We start from the raw sequence: 21,560 nt of genomic DNA on the forward strand, positions 1-21,560 counted from the left end.
TTCTTTTACTAGGACAGGGCTGAGATGACTTAGTCACTGTCTGATGAAGTCAATCCCTGTTCCAGTCCACTTTCTCCAAGGTCATCTAATGAGTAAACTGGACTGAGAACACAGGAGTCCCTTCCTACAAGAGCAATAGTTCTACTATATTTATCCAGAGTCTTGTGATTCTTGCATTTTTTTTTTAAGCTCTGCAACCACTAATTTGCACTAGGCCAGCTTTCATATGCTGAACATCAGTGGTCAGCCCAAAACAGACGTTATTTGAGAGATCATACAAAATAAGGTATATAGCAGATCAGCATCAGCAGACAAGGAGCAGAGGGGTGGGAGTGCTGCAGAGGGCTTCGGGAAGGGCACAGAAATTCAGCTAAGACTCATGATGAACTTTAACGTTTAAACATTTGCTGAAGGGAGAAAGAAAAAACGGATTCAATCCCAAAATGAATGGGACTAGAAGGTGACCTCAGAAAAGGTCGTTAAAGCACAGAGGCACTTTTCCACTCTGTTTGGTTTAGGCACTAGAGTGCAATCAGGACGCTTGGCAGCTCTGAGCTTCTACAAGCACCTTAGTAGCATTACATTTAGATGTATATATCCTGCTGCTTTATGTCTCAGCCATAACAGGATCTCATCTCTGCTCTGAATAAACAAAGCCTGATCTTTTCCCACATCATTTCTATTTCAGTAGAAATACAGAGGTCTGGTTACTGGTCTTGACTTCAGTAAGCTGCTTTACTCTATATATGGACTGGGACATGCAAAATGCTGAGTTGCTTCTGAAGGCACTCTGAGCCTTGGACTCAAGATGAGACAAGCAGGAGCAGAATAGCTCAGCCCTGTTTTGTAAACTAGGCTCTCTCTGCCTCACTTCCTAAGAAACTTCAGAGAGAAGAGAAGCAAGAGTTTTGAAGCAGCCAGAAGAGAGCTCTGCAAAGCGCTGACCCCCCACCTCCCGCAGTGAAGTCTGGTGCTGAGAGTGAGGGTGATGGGCACAGATGCAAGGAGATTGCTTAGCAATTCAGCTGCACTTAGTTAGGTTGAGCAGCCAATTCTTCTCTCCTTCCCTGCTTACCTTCCTTTATAGTCATGCAGTCTTTACATGAAGGTATGGTAGACTTTGTTGCACTAAGCCCTGAACAGATATAGTTGAATAAACACCACTGATAGGAATCAAAAAAACAAGATATGACAAGAAATCTTTCACACAAACTCTAAGGCCACTTAAAGAAAACTTAAAAGTTTCTGTATTGCCACAGAACATTAAAAAATGGAAAAAAAATAACACTAATACGAGCATTAGTCAAGGCAAATGTAGCTTGAATTCAAAGTTATCCTCAGAATAGCTGCCAGTCTGGAAAACCATCACTATGTAAACAGGAGACCTTGTGGACATGAACACATGGGTCCTGATCCACCTGCGTCCCCATATGAATCCCTAAATTTAGAGCCTCCAGACAATTAGCTTTAGCTAAACATCAAGAAGTTTGGCTGATTCCTCAGGTCTACACAGGCTCTAGGTGACCAGAGGTCCTCATGCCCAAATGTCTTTTAGGAAGGTTTCTTTGCAGAGCCTTGTGGGGAACAGGGTGGGAGAGAAGCAGACCTGTTTACTCTTCTCCTTTCTCCAGGACAATCTACCATCCTCTGCAGGTGACCACAGTGTCCCGCCTATTCAAACAGCAGAGTACCCCAGCTTGGCATCTGCTGTTGCCATCCAATACCTGTTTCCTCTCCTATGTCCAGATCATCATTCCCTGAGGACACGAACAAGGTGGCTTCCTGTTTCTGCCCTCCTTCATGACCCATGAACATGAATTACTCTGATGGCTGTTTCAGCCCTTTCCCAGACATAGGTGTCTCCAGTGCCGGCCCCTTCCAGTCTTTTCCTGCCTTCTTTTATAGCAGGACTGTGAAGGCCACAGCACTGGCATGACACAGGAAAGAGGAGAGGGAAGTAGGTGATCTCATTGCACACAATAAGAGGACACTCGAGGAAGTTTCTCACTTCACTCCTCTCTTCTGAGGATAAGGAGCCCCCAGGAGCCAGGTGAGCTCAGTGACAAGCCATGGCCAGCCTGCTCTGCAAAAACATCTTGTGGCAGAAGATGTTTGATTAAAAACTGTGCACCACATGCTCAGCTGCCCACAAACTGGCTGGGACTCAGGAAGCCCTGAAGTTGGGTTTAGAAACCTGTTCTCACAGCTTGAAAGTAATGCTCTTAAATCTAGGGACAATGTCAAATGGGGACTGATTAGCAGAAGTTCACCACTGATTTTGGAATGCAATCGTCTCGTATCAGTAGAGGTTAATTTCAGTTAAGTAGATCATACCGATATCCTTTGAGACTGGGTAAGCTGATCTAAGATGAAGCTGCCAGTTCAAGGATTTAAAATTAGAGCAATGCTTTCCCTCCTTCAGGGCCCCCAGAATCACTCACGCTGCCACATGCTAACCCCGCTGCAACCTGATGCTGTTCCTGACTGAGAACTGCTATGCTCAAGTGGGAGGCGATGAGAGCACAAGCACCACTGCGACCGAAGTCAAAGAGAAATTGCTTTATTACTGCCAGGATAAATAAACATGAATGTCTGTTTCAGTGGCACTGTCATGGCCCTGTGCACATCTCCCACATGCCATGGTGGCTTTGTAGGACAGGGATGTGCTGTCTCTTGAGGTAAAGGAGAATTCTCCAAAAAGAGTGGAATAAAACAGTCATGAGGGGCCCTTACCATCTGGAAGATAGGAATGGGCAGACAGGCAGCAGAAGGCTGACAGAGGACTGTAGCTGTGCATCACTTCCCTGTTTAAAAGGCCAATACAATTTCTTGTGCAAGAGCTCCATTAGGAGACCAAACCAACCCAGAGAACTCATTACCCCATAAATGACCCTTAAAGAAGAGTTGAATTTCTGCTGTTCAGAGGATGGAAGGTACCTTCAGGACTGGCTGTGTGTGAAAGTTCTGAACTGCTCTGCACTTTACTTTTTGTAGTGTCTGTAATAACCAGCTTCCTAGAAGAGCTTTTCTAAAAATTAGAAAAAACTCCCAGAAGAATGACATGACCCACTGTACAAATAGCTAGCTACTCTCCAGGCTTTAGAAATTTCAAATATAAAACTGCTGGTCAGGTTTGCACTTGGGAAGTCCCCACTCATAATCATTTTCTGTTTTTCCCTTTGGTAAAATCAGAGAGCTACCTAAAGTGAGGAGAAACCTGAATAGCACACTCAGCTGCCGACCCCCAATTATTAACAACACGGTTGAAAAACAATGCTTGCTGACAGAATACCTACAAATCCAAACAGACCAATGCAGGATGGTTCTCAGAAGAGGATGACTGTGGTGCCCACCTTCTCCAACACATCAAAGCCCAAATCCCCTGTTCTTCTCAGGGTTCACTTACCCCCTGCCCTGGCAAGGCCAGCCTATCCACCAGCAAAATAGCAATGTCATGGCTTGTGATCTGGCCTTGTGGACTTAGCATTTAAAAATCTGAATTTCAGCCAGGACCGAACTGGGCTCTCAGGCAGAATTTGGGTTGCTCCTCATTGGAACAAAAAGCCTTTTCTTTGGAAGCTGGTAGCTCAGCATCTCTGTACAGCAAAGCTGTACCATGTCCTGTATCCAAATGCTTCCTGGGTATATTAGACCAATATAACACAGATTCTACTGGGTTTCATGGACCCTTTTCCATTTCCTGCTATCAAAGGAAGACTCTTTATCTGACTGATCTTAAACTCTCCATAAACTCTCTCTTAGAGAGCTCCAATCTAATGCAATCTGAGAGGCTCTCAGGGCAGCATACACAAGGTTGCTTCTCTAAGCTCTAAGCTATAATTTAACCCAGAGCAAACAGCTCTAGCTTACCACAGGCAAAAAGGCAGTGAGGGACCGTGTCACACACACAGCTAGGAAGAGATTGAACCGGAAATCAACAACCTGTCACTCCCATGCCACTCGTGTGGAGTCAGTCTCTGGGTTAACACATATCCAGAAAGCCCATCCAGCTTTTTAGATGATCAATAGCAGCCTGTTTTCAATGATCACAGTTAATACCCCACTAGCAATCCCAAATAAATCACTTCCCTTCTCTTTCCTCACCTGAAACTTGCAAACCACAAGCACTTGCTTTTATGCTCTACATCATTCTTCAGGATGAAATTTCATCTTTCTCCATACTGCTTTAATTCTGGATCCTCGAAACAACTATTTATTTTTCTCTGGACCACAATTCTTCAGCTCTTTCTAGTGTTCTCCTCTTTGCCCCACTGTTTTTCCCAAGTCTCTTTAAAACATTCCCTTTCAGATGCTTTCCTATCGGCTCGTCTTACTCAAAACTTTACCAGGCTCATCTTGAAAACCCTTGACGTAGTTCTACTCCCATGGAGATCTGAGCAGGGAAATATATGCACTGCAGTCAGCAGAACAATATAAAACTGTTGTGAGAGAAGAGCCAGATGGAGAGAGACACATGAATCCTGGGCATATAAGGACACACTTATAGGATTGACCCTGAGGGGTTTTGAAAGAGTTAATGTTGTCACTGGATTGAAAACTCTGTTTTATGCTAGTAGCACATAAAGCTTTTCACTCTTCTGTGTGGTCGTCTGCAACCTATCAATAAGTATGCATTACCGTGCATTTTTCACATAAATGACCTTCATTCTTTCAGTCCAGCACACAGAGTAATGCCTCGTGCTGCAAGAGATATCTGTTGTTTAATGAAACTGTTGTTAGCCGCAATCTGAGAAATATGTGATCATGTCCTTTTGGCCCCTTTGTACTGTAGAGGCAAAAGGGGATACAGCTAGGGTAATTAGTAAGCTTTTCCCACAACTTATGTCAGAAAAATTTAATCTGTGGTCTTAATTTTACCTTAAAGTACTTTGATTTTACTTCCCCCTTTAGCTACAGATCAAAGTACCTGCTCCCAGCAGGAGTAAAATTGGCCCTCACAGCCCTATGACACTGTAATGCCCAAAGAAAGCATCGCACGGGAGCAAGGAGCCAGAGGAACAGGCATCACATCTAAAATGATGTAATGGATAGTGGAGCTGGGCATTTCTCCTGCATCCTCACAGCAGTCAGGAAAAAAGTTTTTGCTTTCCTGAAACCGTATCACCTGAAAAGCAGATGTTGCTGAAGTTGTCTCTCATGGGAAAATACCTCCACAGTGAGAAGAAAGGACAGGCTGGCCACAGATGAGGATAACAGCCTGGAAGAGCTCCTTTCAGCTTGATGCCAGGGTCACATATGCCTAAGGTGAACTCCAGTCAAACTGTGGAGCTGAGCCAACCTCAACAGGATATTTGTTGTGTGTTGTCACCCCCCAGCAGGACCTTAGCAGTGTGCAGTTGTACTGCTGTTCTTCTCCAAGCTGTGGAAGTACAAGCCATTAGGACCACAAGAGAAGTTGCCCAAAGGCCCAGGCCTTTACTTGGGAGTCCTCTGGGAGAGGGAAGGGGATACAGCTCAGCTCTCCACTCCTTGTCCCTTTTCCAGGCACTGAAGGACTCTGACCACAACTTATTGTGACAGAGGTGTTTAAGATTCAAAACATGAATATTTTGGAGCTCATCTTCCCCCAGAAACATCTGTGATGGCTCTTTATCAAGTGTTGCACTTCAACGCATAACCAAGCATGCTAAAAGCCATGAGATAACAGACTATGCACTTCTGAGGTGTTCAGAGGGAAAACAGGACATCTGCTCGCTTGAACAAGGCAATCCGAGCACACTTGCAAGTGAAAGGATGAGGACATTAAAGAGTTAATACAGAACAGTTAGCATAACTATTCTTGGACTGCCCTCTGTGAAGAGGCACCAGATTTTCCCAGCACGTCAGTGACCTTCTCTTGCCCACACGTATCTAAGACTGCGCATGAGTTTGTGTTCACAAGAGTTATCACTGGAGCCTTTGAAAAGCCCACATACCCAATCATTACATGGAAGGTAGTACTCCAAAAGGAATGAGTGAAGAAATTTGGTTAACAAATGCATCACTAACACCGTTTTGCCATGTGCTAGTGGCACAAGACAATAAAATTTGTATGGTATTGTTTTATATCATAGGAATTTACTGTTTGCGAAAGCTGCCGTGAGAATGGCTCTGAAGAGACCTGTTCACGAGAACGGTCCCTGCACGAGCACGAGCACGAGCCACAGGGCTGGCAGTCTGTAGAGACACATCTGTCCTGCCCCAGCCAGGACAACATCTGCCTTCTGCCTCTCTGCTTCCGGACACAGTGAAAACCTTATCAGTGAAAAATGAGGTGCTAGTTCTGAGGAACAGACTGAGAACAACCTCTGGGTTAACAGCTTAATAACTAAAGTAATTGTCCAAGTACTATCAGACATTAATGATATTCAGTCATTACCCAGATTTGATGGTTAGAGTTGAAAAGTCTTGTGTCCCACCACCACAAAGAGCTGTTACTTATATCATTGCTCTGCTGAGCAGTGACGGATGATGGCAGTTTACCACAGGCTGACATTTTCAAAGGTGCCTACGCTATTTCAGAGACTAACATAAGAAAAAGCTGGCCTCAGTCTGTCTTTCCAGAGATCATCGTTCAAACTTCGTTTATCAAGTTTCAAATTCTGTTTTTTAAAGATTTAAGCTGTATTATCCAGCAACCCCTCTGAATGCAAATAGCTCTTTAAAAGATTTGAAGATATACTTGTTTGTAGAAAAACAGTTCTTCCATTGCAAAATTCTACATACTGAGTAAATCACATCGTTTGGTGATTCATTTTGCAATTTGTCTGAATAAAGGCTAGAAAAGACTTGGAGCTGACCACACAACCGAGCTTCTCCTCCTCAACCCACACAGTGGGTGGCAGCAGAGACCCTGCATACAGGTCAAATGCAGCCTGAGTCACAGTGATGTTTATCTATGCAAGCAGATGTTACAAAGGGTGACTTCTCATGTTGTTTTGTCCAGTTCAATAGAAAAAAGGCTTTCTTGTAACTAAAGCAAAAGAGGAGACAGAACCCGTCGGCAAATACATTCCTGTTAAGCATCCCAGCCAAAAATGTTTATGTACTTGTAGCAATATGCATAACACAGTGCTTGATTTGTTTAACTCTGAGCAAAAGTAGAGTCTGTAGAGGCTTGAAAGGCATGGTACCTGCCATGAACTGGCAGGTATCTACTTTTAAACTGCTTGCGATTTGATGCAGCCTGCAAAGTGTTTAGTCTTTAGAAGAAATGTTATAGATGTTAATGATAAAAGCTGTCTCAGTGGGGAAGACTGAGTAGCAGTAGCTAGGGATCAGGTGGCTGCTATCGGATGCTGGGAAATAATCCCCAGGTCTTTTCAGCACAGTATTGAGATTTTAATGAGTCTCCTTCCAAAGACATCCCTAACGCAGAGCACCTGTAAGAGGGAAACCTTTATTAAAGTCAGTATCCACCAAAAACCAAGCCTTTAAAATTCCACTTAGTGGACCTAAAAGCACAGCTGTAACTTCTGTTGTCTCACATGTGCCTTCAGGTTTCACAGCCTAAAGGTTTGGGCTTTTTAAACACTTTTGCTCCATTCCAGACAATAGCTGATCTCACCCCCCTCACAGGACACAAAGCGGCAACCTTGTATGTTTTCACAAAGGTCCAGGTAAAGGTACTGTCATTCCCTTTTAACCATTCTTCTAATCCTGGGACTCTGGGATAGGCTGCTTTGATGTACATTAGCAATATTCAGATTTCTGTACTAAAAACTGACTTCAGCAACAAGTGGGATGGAAAAGTCTCCCAAACATGTCTCCTGTTTCCAAAAGAGGACGGCATACCTGGGATTAAGCAGACATAAGAGAAAAGCGGTGGTTCTGAGCCATAGTGAGGTTCATCAGGTCCTAAACCAGAGCTTTCATATGGAGCTAGCCAAAGTTTTTCAATATTTTAATACATATTTTGGTGAAAATTTTCTACATGATTTTGCACCTTTTTTTTTTTTTTTTTTTGACTAGAGTGGCTTTTTTAACTCAGAATCAACAATGAATTTTTGTTTTATTTTTGAGGAGAACAGTTTCTAAAATAATGTGAAAAGCACCACCACCACTGCAAAACTAAGGAACTTCCCTATTTTTCACTCCTCCTTTCCTGGAGTACACAATCAAAGCCAGCATTAGAGAAACATACTATAAAAACACCAGAAAGATTAGTAAAAATAGAATGCATTAACAGTAATCCAAAGAGAAATATCAAATGTCTTCACAGAGACCTATTTTCCCATTAAAAATCCATCCGACTATGTTGCAGTCAGCGCAGATTTAGGTCAATTAAAATCCGCTGACGTAAGAAACAACAAAAGAAATGAGATTTGAATTCACTAAACTTCAGTCTTTCAAGGTGGATGCCTACTCTATACTAGTAGATTCATCCTTATCTCAGGATCAAGCATCCTTAATTCTTTGACGCATGTAATTATAATAAACTTATCAGTAAAAAAAAGGCACCATCATTTGCTTGAAATCCTGTAAGGCAACTTCCAATATCCAAGTATTTGGTGAAAGTAGTTTTGCTTCAAACAGTGCATTTGAAGGTGACTGTGGAAAACATGCTGTCCGTGTGACTGGAGGGAAAAGTAGGTTTAAGATGATTTATATTCTGAATGTTCCTCTGGCTTTTGGGACTACAAGTCATAATAGTAGTTTAACTTATTTATAAGGGTAAAAACTTTGAACAGTTTTTTTTAAACTCATTTTAAATGCTTTCTACCGAAAGGAATAAGAAGGAACTTCCAATCTGTTGCTTGGCTATTTAGGACAGATGTGCTGCCAAAGTCCAGCATTCTTTCTTAACTGCTTACACATGTCCCCCAGATGAGTTTACTGGTGAAACCCAAGCTTTATTCTTGGGGAAATGGCTATAAATTAAAAATAAAAAATAAAATGACAGCTTCCTCTTACTTTTGTATGTTAACTTAATCTACTAACTAAACTATTTTCCTTTAGAGCCTCTCTGTTTAAATTTGGCCACATAGGCTAAAAGTCCAAAGCTGATGGAGATAAGGGAACATTAGGAAAGAGTTTCAGTTAAGACTCATGAGTCAAATTGGAGTAGAGATCAACTGATGATAAACGAGTTAACAAATGGATTTTTGCAAAACATATAGTATTAAGCTGTCTCCCAACTGCGAGATCCTTGGCACTTGACAATGTAAGGAATCTCGGGCTCTGCTCTTTCTGGAACAGCCTCAACCCTGCAAACTTTTTGTTCAATCAAAAGAGGAGTAAGTTTTAAAAAACTAAACAATGGGTAAAATTTATTCATAGGGCAGTTCCATTTACTTGTCTGAAGTTAGCCTAGTAATGAATTGTAACTAAATATTTCACCTAGAGGATTTACTGAGTGAAATCAAAAAGGCAGCTTCAGAAAAGCCTATCAGGCGACAGAGGAAAGACCACACAGTATCAGAAACTCACCCATGGTCTCCTCAGTCTACCGTTTACGTGTACCAAATTACAGAAAAATATGTCCTCAAAATTAATTTTGTGAGTTTAGCCAAAGTAGCAACGGTCATTAACCGCTTGACCAATCTGTGTAGGAACCTGGAATTCTCTACTATTTCAATGTTTTCACCATTGCCTTTCTGAAAGATACACGAGTTGAATCAGAAGTTGCATGTTTAAGACAAAAATGGATTTGTTAAAATCTGTGACTCATGCTATCCAGGAGTTCACATATGGTCATCATGAAAGTATTAAAGGTCACAGATCTACGATGTGCTGTGATTTTCTAAGACGCAAACTGTTCAAGAGACCCACTAGAGGCTGGCTTCCTCTCTCCTATACCTTGCCCTCTTCATAGCCTCATCTAACTCCAGAACAACACCCATCCATATCATTGCTTTCTGAGTTTCATTAGGGCCGTACAAAAGGTCACAATAGACAAAAATTAAAACAGACTCTGAAAGAATCCTATAGGATTTTTGCAAGGGTACCAAGAGAACAAGGCACAGACTATCCCATCTTGACACACGAGGGAACACGTCCTTCCTGGGCCTGCACCACGAAGGATGGACACATGCAGAGCTTTGGGGAAGAGTATTCACAAGTTACACCACAGTCTTGCACTGTGGCAGAATAGAAGATTGGAGCTTTATTCTTCCAGAACAGTTATGTGTGGTCATTAAAATGTCAGTTACTAACTCTAAACCATCCATGACATTTAAGTTAAAATGAAGTGTATTGACTTCTATATCATAAAGTCATGATTAAACTTTAATGAGAGGCTTAAAATTTACCAGCAGAATGTATTTCTTGAATGGGTCACCCACATTAAAGATGCCATATTCCATCACAGAGATAATATTTTAAAAATAACTTCAAAGATTCGCATCCTTTCAACAGATGATTCAGGAAGGGAGGAAAATTATACAGGGTTCAGTTTTGACAAGGGCAGAGTGTTCTTCATTCATGTGCTAATACCACCGTTTGAAGAACAGATTAAATTGTGGAGGAGGACTGAGAAGCAGAGGCCAGTCAGAAGGAAGAAAAAGCTTAGTCTGAGTGAGGACACCTTTTAGATGTGCCAAAATTAATTGAAAGACTAATAAAGACAATATTTCAAATCAGAACCAGCTGGTAATTTAACATTCCTCAAACCCTTATTCAGCAAAAATTTTGAGTGTTTGCCTGGTTATAGTCCCCCTAAAGTCAATTAACAGTCAAAGGACTGTTCAGAAAGCTGAGAATTGTTTTCGTTGTTTTTTGGAGACTACCAAATTAAGGATTTTGGCAGTTTTGGCCTGGCGTTAGCTAGCTAGATGCTGTGCAAAGGTTTTGTACAACAAAACCAAACCAGCCTGACATCATTTATGGCCTGCCTATAAACACAGCAGCACAACACATGGCAAAAGGTTTTGCCTCTGTGAATCATCCTGCTCCCATCCTCTTGCCAGTTGTGATCAGAACCATTGCTCCAGTGCAAGAAATCCATTCTAGAGAGACCCAATCACAAGAAAGCCCATTTAAGGACTGGCACTTCATTGACATCCTGAGAGTTTATTTCCTTTTTAAAATATCTATATAACCCTAACTAATACAGTTGTTTCAGATCATGAGATTTACTTTGCTTCTATGACAACTTCAGGAAGTGAGTTCCAGAGGTTAATCACACATCTGGGCATGTAGATTCAGATGAGGATCTTAAATTTTTGGCTTCACCAAACTGGCCACGTCAGGATCAGTTCAGGGCCCTCTTACTTTTTTCATATCAGTATACTATCTTGTTCCTTTTTTCTGCAGAGACACAATAAGCCCAGGAAGTAGACAAGCCAAGGAGGTCCATACAACTCCCCTCCAAAAATTAAAACATTATTTCATAGCAGAAAGTCTTTTCCTCTAACAGAGCCCTTACAAGAGCTTTCAAGTGAGTCATGAGTCCTTTTTCCTTAACTGTTGCCAAGGAGACAATGCATCACAGTCACAGAAAAACTAAAGTGATTGTTGGCAATGCCAATAAACTTCAAAGCTTTAGCAGAAAGTTAAAACCTCTCAAACTACTCCAGATGAATAATCTGCATACCCTTCTCCTGCTGTCTCAGAGCAGGAGTCGTCACTCCTTTCTCTGATGGCCTCTTCATATCTGGTCGGTTTGGGGGGGCTTTGGACCTGGTGCTTCTGCAGAAGGATTCGTGCTGGTTTTCTGATACTGCCAACTTGCCAGAAATACAGATGCTTGCTCACGTTATTTCAAGGAGTTCAGGCATATCCTAAGGAATGTAGCCTTTTGTGTGCTGGAGGGCTTTTATGGCTGCTGTTTTGGGGGTTATTTTATATTTCCCACAAAGTTGTCTTCTCAGGGCTGGTGTGATACATTGACATTTTGTGAACATTTACAAAACTGTTGTACACAGACCCCCTGCTGCATTCCAAATAGAAGTTTCTTGATGAATCTTTTTGATGTGTTCAGGTTGTCATCATCTGGGACCGCTAGATAATGGATGTAGCTTAGGGAATATTGTGTTAGATATTCAGGAAATAAATCACACCCCAAGTTCCTTAATGTATATTTCATAGCAAGGTATGTGTGTTTTATCTCTCTTGTACAAACATAGGCATGATCTACAAATATTCTTAGAAAAAGGAAGAAAATGCTTGTGGGAGGTAAAATTCCTTCTTGGCTTCCTGAAAAGGTTTGTATGAGTTGTTTGAGCAAAGATCTGCAACCTGGCAAACACCTTGCTTTTCCATAAGATTAAGCTCCTCAGGAGCATATTCTATTCTGAGAGCAGGGAGCAAGAAAGAAAATAACCTTGCAGTATCCTTTAAGCCTTATCTAAACAAGAGTCAGGATTTTTTTTTTAAGTGACTAATGACTGTAGGTGCCTTGAGACTCCATAAAGAGGTCTGATTTCCAGGGCATGAGATGTTTCTGAAAATAGCAGCCTTCCTGGTGCCTCAAGTTAGCCAGTCTAATACAGAGGCACTCAAATTCACCACATTTTTCCCTTAAAATCAGCTTCTAGTGCAACCTTATTGGTGACACTACATGGCAAATAACCTACAACCTGAAAGCTTCTGAGACTTCTTCATGTTTCATTTCCTGCCTAAGACCAATAAATCTATCCTGGTTTTACGAATCAAAAACTCCTGTAATCCAAATGGGCAGGTGGGGAAATTTTGGCAATTCTAAAGATTGAGGTTTTCTCTACATCCAAAGCTTGACTGGGAAGAAAAAGAGAAGGAGAAAGAAAATTAAGTGCTTTGCCCCTTTAGATGTCAAAGATAACCCCCAAGCTGTAAAACAGTCAACTCCTGTCTTGAGGAGACCTCAAGCAGACAGACTAAAGCAATAACGAGTGAGGTGTTAATTTCGGCAGTTGATCTCTAGGCCAGCATTCACTTCAAAGGAGACTGGTGCTCATTTGAGTGTTAACATTGCCAAGCAGCTAGTGTCAAAAGCAATAGCCTGTCCTGGGTCAAATGACTTTTTAAAGGAGTGTAATTCATTCTGACTGATGTATCAGGGAACATATGTTAAAAATAAAACCTGTGCAGTATATGAACCGTTACTTACAGTTCAAATAATGGAAGGCCACCCTCTAGGGAAAAATGAATCTGCCTTTACTAGTGATAGAAAACAGTGGTGCAGCACGTAGAGCCAGGACACTGAAATTTTGAAATGCTCCCCAAGACCATCTTGAGGACCGGATTCCTCATCCATGAAGATTTCTCTCCCTACTGTGGCCACTCCCTTGTGCTTCGCAGTTTTGTTCACAGTTAGTAAGGCTTTAGTAGGTGACTTAGGACAGTACCAGGCATGCCTGGATGGATTTCCTGCAGCTATTTCCAGATTGCCTGCAAGACCTGGGAGGATGGGATGGGAGACATTCAGTGCTGGAATTGGAAATTTTCAAGGCTTAAAACTTCATGTGCCTTGGCCAGCATTGCACGATCTCATGTGTCCTAACTGTAGAATTAGGATACCATGGGCTATAACTGAAACAAAAGAAAATGTGACCACATCTCCAGTCAACCAGAGTCTGCATGCCTTGAGCAAAGTTGTAGCTTTAAACATAACAATTAGATTTGCATTAGCTATTCATACTCTATCCACCCATATACTTTATTGTGCTTCTGTCGTGGCATGTGCACTTGTTAGGACAGAGAAAAGTATCCAGGAACACAGCAAGAACATGATCCACTGACATGTCAGCACTTGACCACCACTTTCAGCCCAGTCTATTCTTCTACAGCTGAGCTTTTGCAACAGTAAGGGCCTGCAGAGTGAGACCGGAGAGCAGAGACTGGGCTGGATTCCCATCAAACCCCACCGATAAGGACACGCTCACACTGGCCTGGGCTGAGGCCAGACATCAGACCTAATGTCTATTCACCACTCAAACTTCTTGGCTTGAGTCAGGACATCTTTTCAGACACCTCAGAAAGCTCTCGCTTCCCAGAGAACCAAAAGCTTGCCAGGCCAGTGAAGAGTATCTAAGCTCTATTCAACTGCCATGCTAATTGTAAGGTGCTCACATGCAGTGGCAAACCACACAGACTGACTTGCAAGACAGCTCAGCTAAGAGGTTACGTTTCAGCTGTCTGTTGCTGATTCCCAGCTAAGACAAAATAACGGCCATGTGAGCACTCAGCCCACTTCAGAGGAAAGTGGAACAGTTTCAAATGAACAGGCAACTTAAGTGACCCTGTCATGCTCTGCCGAGAAACAGAGTGCTCACATGAGTCACTGTCTCAGCCGAAAAAGGCTAAATGCAGCTGGAAAATCCCAGCTGCTAGTTCTAGTCACTGCAATATTCCCTGCCTTGGGACAGAGGTGCTGGAATCAAAGCTTTCAAAACTTTGATTGCTTCTGGGCATTTTCCATTGACTGCTACTATGGAAAAATGGACTATGCTCAGGCTAGCCCTGGACCTGAGTGGACTCACTCATAGCTTATTTTATATGCTAACACAGGAGTAGCAACCCCTGGTGATGAAGCACATGGTCCCAAGCAGTTGTTCAGGCACAAAGGTAACCATGTAGAAAAGCCTTAAGCAAACACATGAACAAGCATACAGGAGTCAGTATATCACTAAACTGATAGGAAATACTGGGAGAAACGTCACTAGCTGGCTTCCTCTGGCACATCACATACAAATGCGGTGGAAGCTCTAATTCGTTTGTCCTCTGTCCTGGGCAGCATGCGCAAAGTGAAAAGGCTTTTGTGATTGGTAGTAGAATTCCTACACAACAGGCTTGCTATGTAAAATTGTTCCTGCTTTTAGCTTCTAAAGTTGGTCAGTCAGTATATTTTATCTGATAGTCCCAAATAAGCATTTCACAGCATGGCAGCATTCAGCTTGAACTCTTCTTTCCATCCTTGCATGCACTTGGTCTGCCCATCTCTCTGCACCAGGATTTCTGAGTATTCCTTTTAGAGGATGCTCAGACAGCTAGGTCAGCCTTGGACTTCTGGAGCAGGAAACTGTTAATCTCTTAGAAATGTGTTAAATTGTATCCAGGATCTGTTATATACAATTAGGGAGTTTGCTGGGTCTCACCTGGCTGAGAGCTCCAAGCTGGTTGGTGTCTCCTTCTCATAATGACTCAAGTATCTCCATACCCTAATGTAAATACAGGGATTGCATCTGGGTGAGTTTCAGATGCCTATCTTTTCTGTTGAAATTCTTCTTATTCATTTATCAAGGACCCTACCTCACATTCTTCTTCTGATATTGCCCCTCCTTCATGAAAGCCTAAGAGCAAATGAGAGTTTCTCTTGCACATCTTTGAGTTGTACTGCTCAGTGCTCTACATGAACTCAACTTGTAATTTACATGTCCTTCAGGCTAAGTTCAGTCCTCCTGCTCTGCTGCCACACAGTAAAAGAAAGAGTTGTCCCTCACACATGTAGACAAAACACTTTTGGTTTTGCTCATGAGGGAGAGCAGAGCCATTTCCAGCAGAACACCAGTGTCATCAAGACAGATGAAAGCCTGCTGCTGCCTTCCACCACAATCTGCTGTTCACCAGCAGTCATCAAAAGCAAGCACCTTTGCTTCCTTTCCTGAAACCAGAGCTGGGATCAATGCACAGAGAAACTGGATTAAGGCCAGTTGTGTAGTGTAAAATACAGACAAAAACCTGAGAGCAAACAATGGGTCTGTATACCCACTTCTTCCAACTGAATGCCCTACCTGTTAGGCTATGACACCACAGCTCTTACTCTGCCTGGTCATGCTCTCACCATTTTAACAGTACAGAATTAAACCTGGCTATATTAAAATTGTTCAGTTGAAAGCTCCAAATACACGTATCTATATTAAAGGTCTTTGCCCTTCTTTTCTCCACTCCCTCCTTCAATCTTGTCTCTTCTCCCTTCCCCCTTCCCCTCCCAGTCAGCATTTTCACAGTTTATATCATGCTCAGCTCTGGCACTTCAGCAATGCACTTGGAAGTTGCTCCTAGAAGCTAAACTTTATTCCCCATTTGAGTTTTTTGTTCCACTCTTCAACAGGCATTTCTTGGAAGGGCCAGTACTCACATTAGTATAGCACACGGCAATCATACTGCATGTCCAGATGGTATGTAAATATTAATATTCACACAGCTTTTGTATGCACTGCAGATTACAAGATAATTAGGGGCTATATAACCATGTAACTCAGTTTATAATGAGTATGACAGTTATAGGACCAAATTCTGTCATTCTTCCAGGCCTGACTCTTTGGAATCTCTTTTTTCCCTTTGTTTATCAAGAATTAATCATTTCGAGCCTGATCCAAAAACTTTAGAGTCAATGCAAATCTTCCATTGACTGCAGTAATCTTTAGAGCAGATTTCTGAGCAAGTAAATTTGCTTATGGCCTTTACAACTTGTCAGGTCTCATACACAAATATACAGCACCAGCCACCCTATCCTGCAGCACAACGGCCCCTCTGTGACCATTCAAGGAGAGCATCATTAAAGGATCACTGCAAATGCTGTGAGTTATCAGAAACCTGACACATGAGATTCACCCTTTGGATCACAAGAGAGAGTCAGGCATCCAGTTACATAATGGACAAAACCTTTCATTTGGACACAGGACAGGCACGTCCTCAAACATGTTAGGTCACATAAAGAAAGAGCGTCATTAGGCTATTATGTCTAAGGATCCATTCCCCTGGCTCCGCTCCTGCCCGGGAACACCAGGCCAGCTCCTGCTGGTCCGTGTCTCTCACGTGGACCCCAGAAAAGCAGAGGCGCCATGGTGCTGTGCCATAGCCAACTCGCTATAAAAGGAGCATGGAGCGCGAGCTGTAAGAGTGAAATGCAAGAGTGCACGCAGAATTCGGCAGGCCTAACATTTTCTGGAGGGCATAGGAGCACCAGGAGACAGAACTTCCAACTCCCCTCTCTCCTTCCCATGACATCATGTTTGATCAGACTTGGCTTTTTTTTTGGCCATAACATCTATTTGTCTGACTTGCACACAGTTACAAAGCTAGTCAAACCACTTAGCCATCTGAATAGAGCCCTTGGTGGATTTGGACGCTATTTCTCCATGTAGGTGGTTTACACATGCCCTCTGCTTTCTACAGATTTATTCCTTTGACTGTTTTGCTGCTAGCTGTGGATGGGTAGCAACGTTGCAAGGAAGAGATGCCAGTGCACAGATTTCATCTCAAGTGCCCTTCACAGAACCAATCTGCCAACAGATTCTCTCCCCTCCTGAAAAATGGATATGTTTTAAAGCAGCAGAAAACTGACTGATGAATAGCAAACAACAAATAATAAATGTTTCTGTTCCTATCTGGCCATTTTTGTTCTTACGAAAGCATATTAGTCAGGCCTCAGTTATTTACATTCACAGAAAGCATTTCAGAGAAATCCCAGATAGGAAACAAACAGCAGCATCACTCTGCTTAAACAATAAGACATAAAATAACATTTTATGGCATTCTTCCTAAATACGCAGAATCCACTTACAATATTGGAAGGCTGTCTGAGGGCGCTGGAAAACATTTGGGTAAGCTCATGTGTACAGAAAAACCCATAAATGTTACAGTGAGACATGTTTATGAGTCTTTTGAAGTGAAAGTGTTTCTTGGGTAAACACACGTGTTTTAGGTGTTTGTTATTGCAGTATGTTCTGAAGTTGCCTCCACTCCATGTAGTTTTGTAATACGGGGTGGGGGGACTGGGTCAAAAGAGATCTTGCTTAAAGCCAATATCACACTGTCAGGTTATTCAATGGTATACACAAGAAAGCAATTGTAAAGTAGCCTCTAACTAGTCCATGTTTTGCAACAATTAGTCATTTACCTACTGTTTCTTCCTCTGCTCATCAATGCTCTGAGCTCTGCAGGCTGCAGTTTCACAACACAATGGCCTTCAATGCCCCAGTAGCTTATTCCCCACACCCTTTGCTGTTCCTCTCTGCCCATTCGTGTTCCCACCAGAACAAGCTGGCTCGTGTTTTGGGTAGAATTTCATCAGCAAATAACATCTGAGCTGTAAATAGTTTATAAAGTAATTCTAATTACTTTTGTAAATACACAATTTAAAAGATCACACTTTGGTGCTAGAATATGGATTATGAAGGGTTTCTTTTATTTGCCTGGACAACTTTGCATCTATCCATTGAATGATGAATTTCAAAACATTACCACTGATGCAATTTAAAACATGCTTTTTGGAGTTGTTTTAAAAAGGCAAGCCAAAGTGTCATTCATTTACATGAGTTTTCACAAACAGCAGTTTCCCACTGAGCCCAGAAGCAAAGCATACAAAGCAGGTTGAACTGAATTTCAGCTTTGAGGTTGAGTGTACTTAAAGAAAAAGGTTTACTATTATGAACTTCTACTCCTAATTTTTTACTTGCAGGCAAACTGTCACGATTCAGTTTGATAATTATAGAACATTCAAAGATGAGGGAAGAAGTGATCTGAATTACCTCCTCACTCCCATCAAAAGCTATTCTTCACCACTGCCTTTTGACCGCACCACATAATCAGTGAGAGGCTAGAGGTGGAGGCTGTGGACCTCAGGCTCTCCCCTGCTCTCTCAGCAGGGTGTGGAGATGCAGAGAGGATGGTAATCAAATCTTTGAAGAAGTGCTAGTTGGGCTTTACCTATCCATGTTTGTGAATTCAATGTTACAGTGAATTTCTTCTGGGTTATCTGTAGTTGAACGTTCCTCTGAACAGCAGAATGTCTAAGCTTAAAAAAGAGCTTTATGTTTAGTCTAAAAAGCAGGCTCCAGCTAAGGAAGTGGATGCTCTGGATTCCTTCAAAAATTGTGCTGCCATAGATGCCTGATGGGTCACAATGTGCTATCAGGTCACGTCCACAAACCTCTGTAAACCAGGAAGTGAATTCAGTCACTGCTACCAGCCGTAGAGCAAACTTTTTTACTTCAACTGAGAAAGGTCTTACATTCAAAGCTCACTGTAGAGGCTAAATGGGGTACAGCCCTAATTTTGGAAAAGGGGTCATATCTTTCCAACATGTAAGGGCAGCCCCAGGTTCTAAGCAAGACCTCAGGACATATGGCAAGGAATATGGGAATGGTATCTGGACAAAGAGGTATCAGTGGCCTTTTTCACCAACTGCATACTTAAACACTAGAAAAAAATACAGTACATCCCAGGATACACATGAAACAATGAGCCAACCAAGCTGTTTCTTGTCTCTCCTTTTTTTTTTTTTTTTTTTTTTTTTTTTTTTTTTTTTGACTTCTTACATTTATTCATATTTATTTGGCATATTCAACAAGCTGGAAAACTACTCAATTTGACTGTAATCTATGACAGTACATCAAGAAATGTTTAGAAATATGCTTTTTGGTGATTTTCATAATATTCACTGCAGCAGTCTGATGGTGCCAGGCAGGATGACTCAATGCCTTACCCCAAGGAGGCTGCAGTGAGTATTGCCTGCATGAGTATTCCCTGAGACCATGAAACGCTCTATCTTGCCACATACAACATTGTCACAGAATCACCTAGTGACACTAAAGTACACAAGTTATCTAACTGCATCAGCTCTCAACCCCATATGACATTTTTTCCATAGCATTGTCTTGATGCCTTACTTGGCCTTGTATTTTCAGATCTTTGTACATATAGAGTCTATCATATTGAAAGGGCCTAGCCACGGATGTTTGACAGACTGAGACTTGTTTCTTAATCTTAGTAAAAGTGAATGTTATAGCATCTTTTGAGAATTACATTTAGCATGGTTAAGCATCTCATAGCCTTTGCCTCTCCCAGGAGATTTTTGTAATGGGGAAGCATTTTTATTTTCTATGCTTGCAAATGGCAGACAGCACTTTTCAAACTTTTTAACACTTTGAAACGCCACACACACGCACACACCCTTTTGCTTGCGAAAACAGCCCTGGAAAAATTTAAGCATAGCTGGAGAAAACCTGAGACATTTTTGTGTGCAAAACCTGTGGTTTTATAGCCCAGCCAGAAAATCAAGCCACTGTTATGTTCAGAGTGGCCTGATACCCATTTCCATCCCATGTTTTTTCTCCTAATGCTCTAAAGTAGGGATTTCAAGTTCAAAAAAAATGACTGTTTAAACAGTGGTGTTGAATCTCCATGCTGGATTCATGAGGTCAGTTGTTATCCTCGGGGACTTTTAGTGTCAAAGGCGTAGAAATCCTCTGACCACAGAGTTGGGTCTCGGTGTGCATTTAAGCCAGCAAGCTCCATCTACAGTTGCTATGAGAATGCAAACGAAGAAGGTTTGCTGTTCCTTATCCCTTTAATTTTGTCTTAAGACTCAATGAAGAATGAAGCCTCTTTGTTTTAGGTGCTGTTCAAGGAACAGCACGCTGACCCTGCAGAAGGAGGTTATAGTCCAAATCAAGACACAGTGGTGGGAAGTACCTGTGAATAGCACAACATAAGCAAAACTGTAGTTTCCTGGTGTTAGAGGGGGGATTGGCCAGAAGGCTCAGCCAATGAAAGGGAGAAAGCAGTAAAGAGAGGTAGGCAAAGGGACGAGAGTGCGGTGATGCTGAGCTGCTTGAAAAAGGAATGGGAGAGTGGAAGCAAACGGGAGTCCAGGCAAAACTCAGGATAGTCCTCTGAATGTCAGAAAGTCCTGGGCTGGGTCTGGCTGCAGTCTCCAGCCTGCTCCTCCACAGGTTTCCCTGAGGGCCATGAAGGGGAGCAGGGAAGGTGAGGCACCTGGGCAGGGCTCTCCCCTGCACACTTCTGGGTTCAGGAGGTTGCTGGCAAGCTGTTTCACTCCTTCCCCTCAGTGCAGCAGGCCTGGTTTTGGCCGCCTTTGCAGCTGCAGCTGTTCCTACCAGCTGGAATCAACCGTCCTGGCCACGTTCCAGCTCAAAAACAATTACATTCTTGCAAGTGGATATTGCAACTTCCTGTCCTAAACAATCATGTACTGTTCCTCTGCACTATTAACCAGCTGCTGCCTTCTGCCCAGAGATGGCTGCAGGCACTGGGTGGGTCCCTGTAAGCAAGGTGGTGGTGGTATGTCAAGTTAAGGTCATTCCTGTGTAGGTCTGCATGAAGTTTAGGAAGGTCAGGGAGCACTTCCCTCCAGCCTTGTGTGCTTGCAGGTAGTGTTCAGCACTCAAGCACTGTAAGGGTGAGGTAGAATAGCATCCTCATCTGGGCTAGAAGCTGCAGCAGAGGTCTTTTTCTTGGCCCAAATCTTCCAGGGGAAGTCTTCTTCTATGCCTAAATTTCATAAGATAAAACACCTCCAAGAGCTGATGCAAGAATGCCCCTGCCTTTGCCAAGCATTTAAAACCACAGCATGACCCATAACACCTGGAAAAGACTTCTGTAAAATATCTTAGTGCAAAAGTTGCTGGAGGCATCCAAACAATTAAATGGAATTACTGGGCCCAAACTAACACGTGTACTTTCCTGCAATTACTCTTCTAAAAACATTCCCCTTAATCTCTAGTTTCTGCACAAGTCCATGAGAAAAATAGTAGATACATATATGCCAGAGAAAAACCAGCATCTGTCCAAACACAGCTCAAGTCATGTTGCTCCATTCCGAGTTTGCTATGCTAGTGGCACGGCTCCGAAATCACCATGAGACTTTGCATTTCTGCAGCTTTTTCCATCTCTGA

Source organism: Dromaius novaehollandiae, chromosome Z, assembly GCF_036370855.1.
Source record: "Dromaius novaehollandiae isolate bDroNov1 chromosome Z, bDroNov1.hap1, whole genome shotgun sequence".
Lineage (NCBI taxonomy): Eukaryota > Metazoa > Chordata > Aves > Casuariiformes > Dromaiidae > Dromaius > Dromaius novaehollandiae.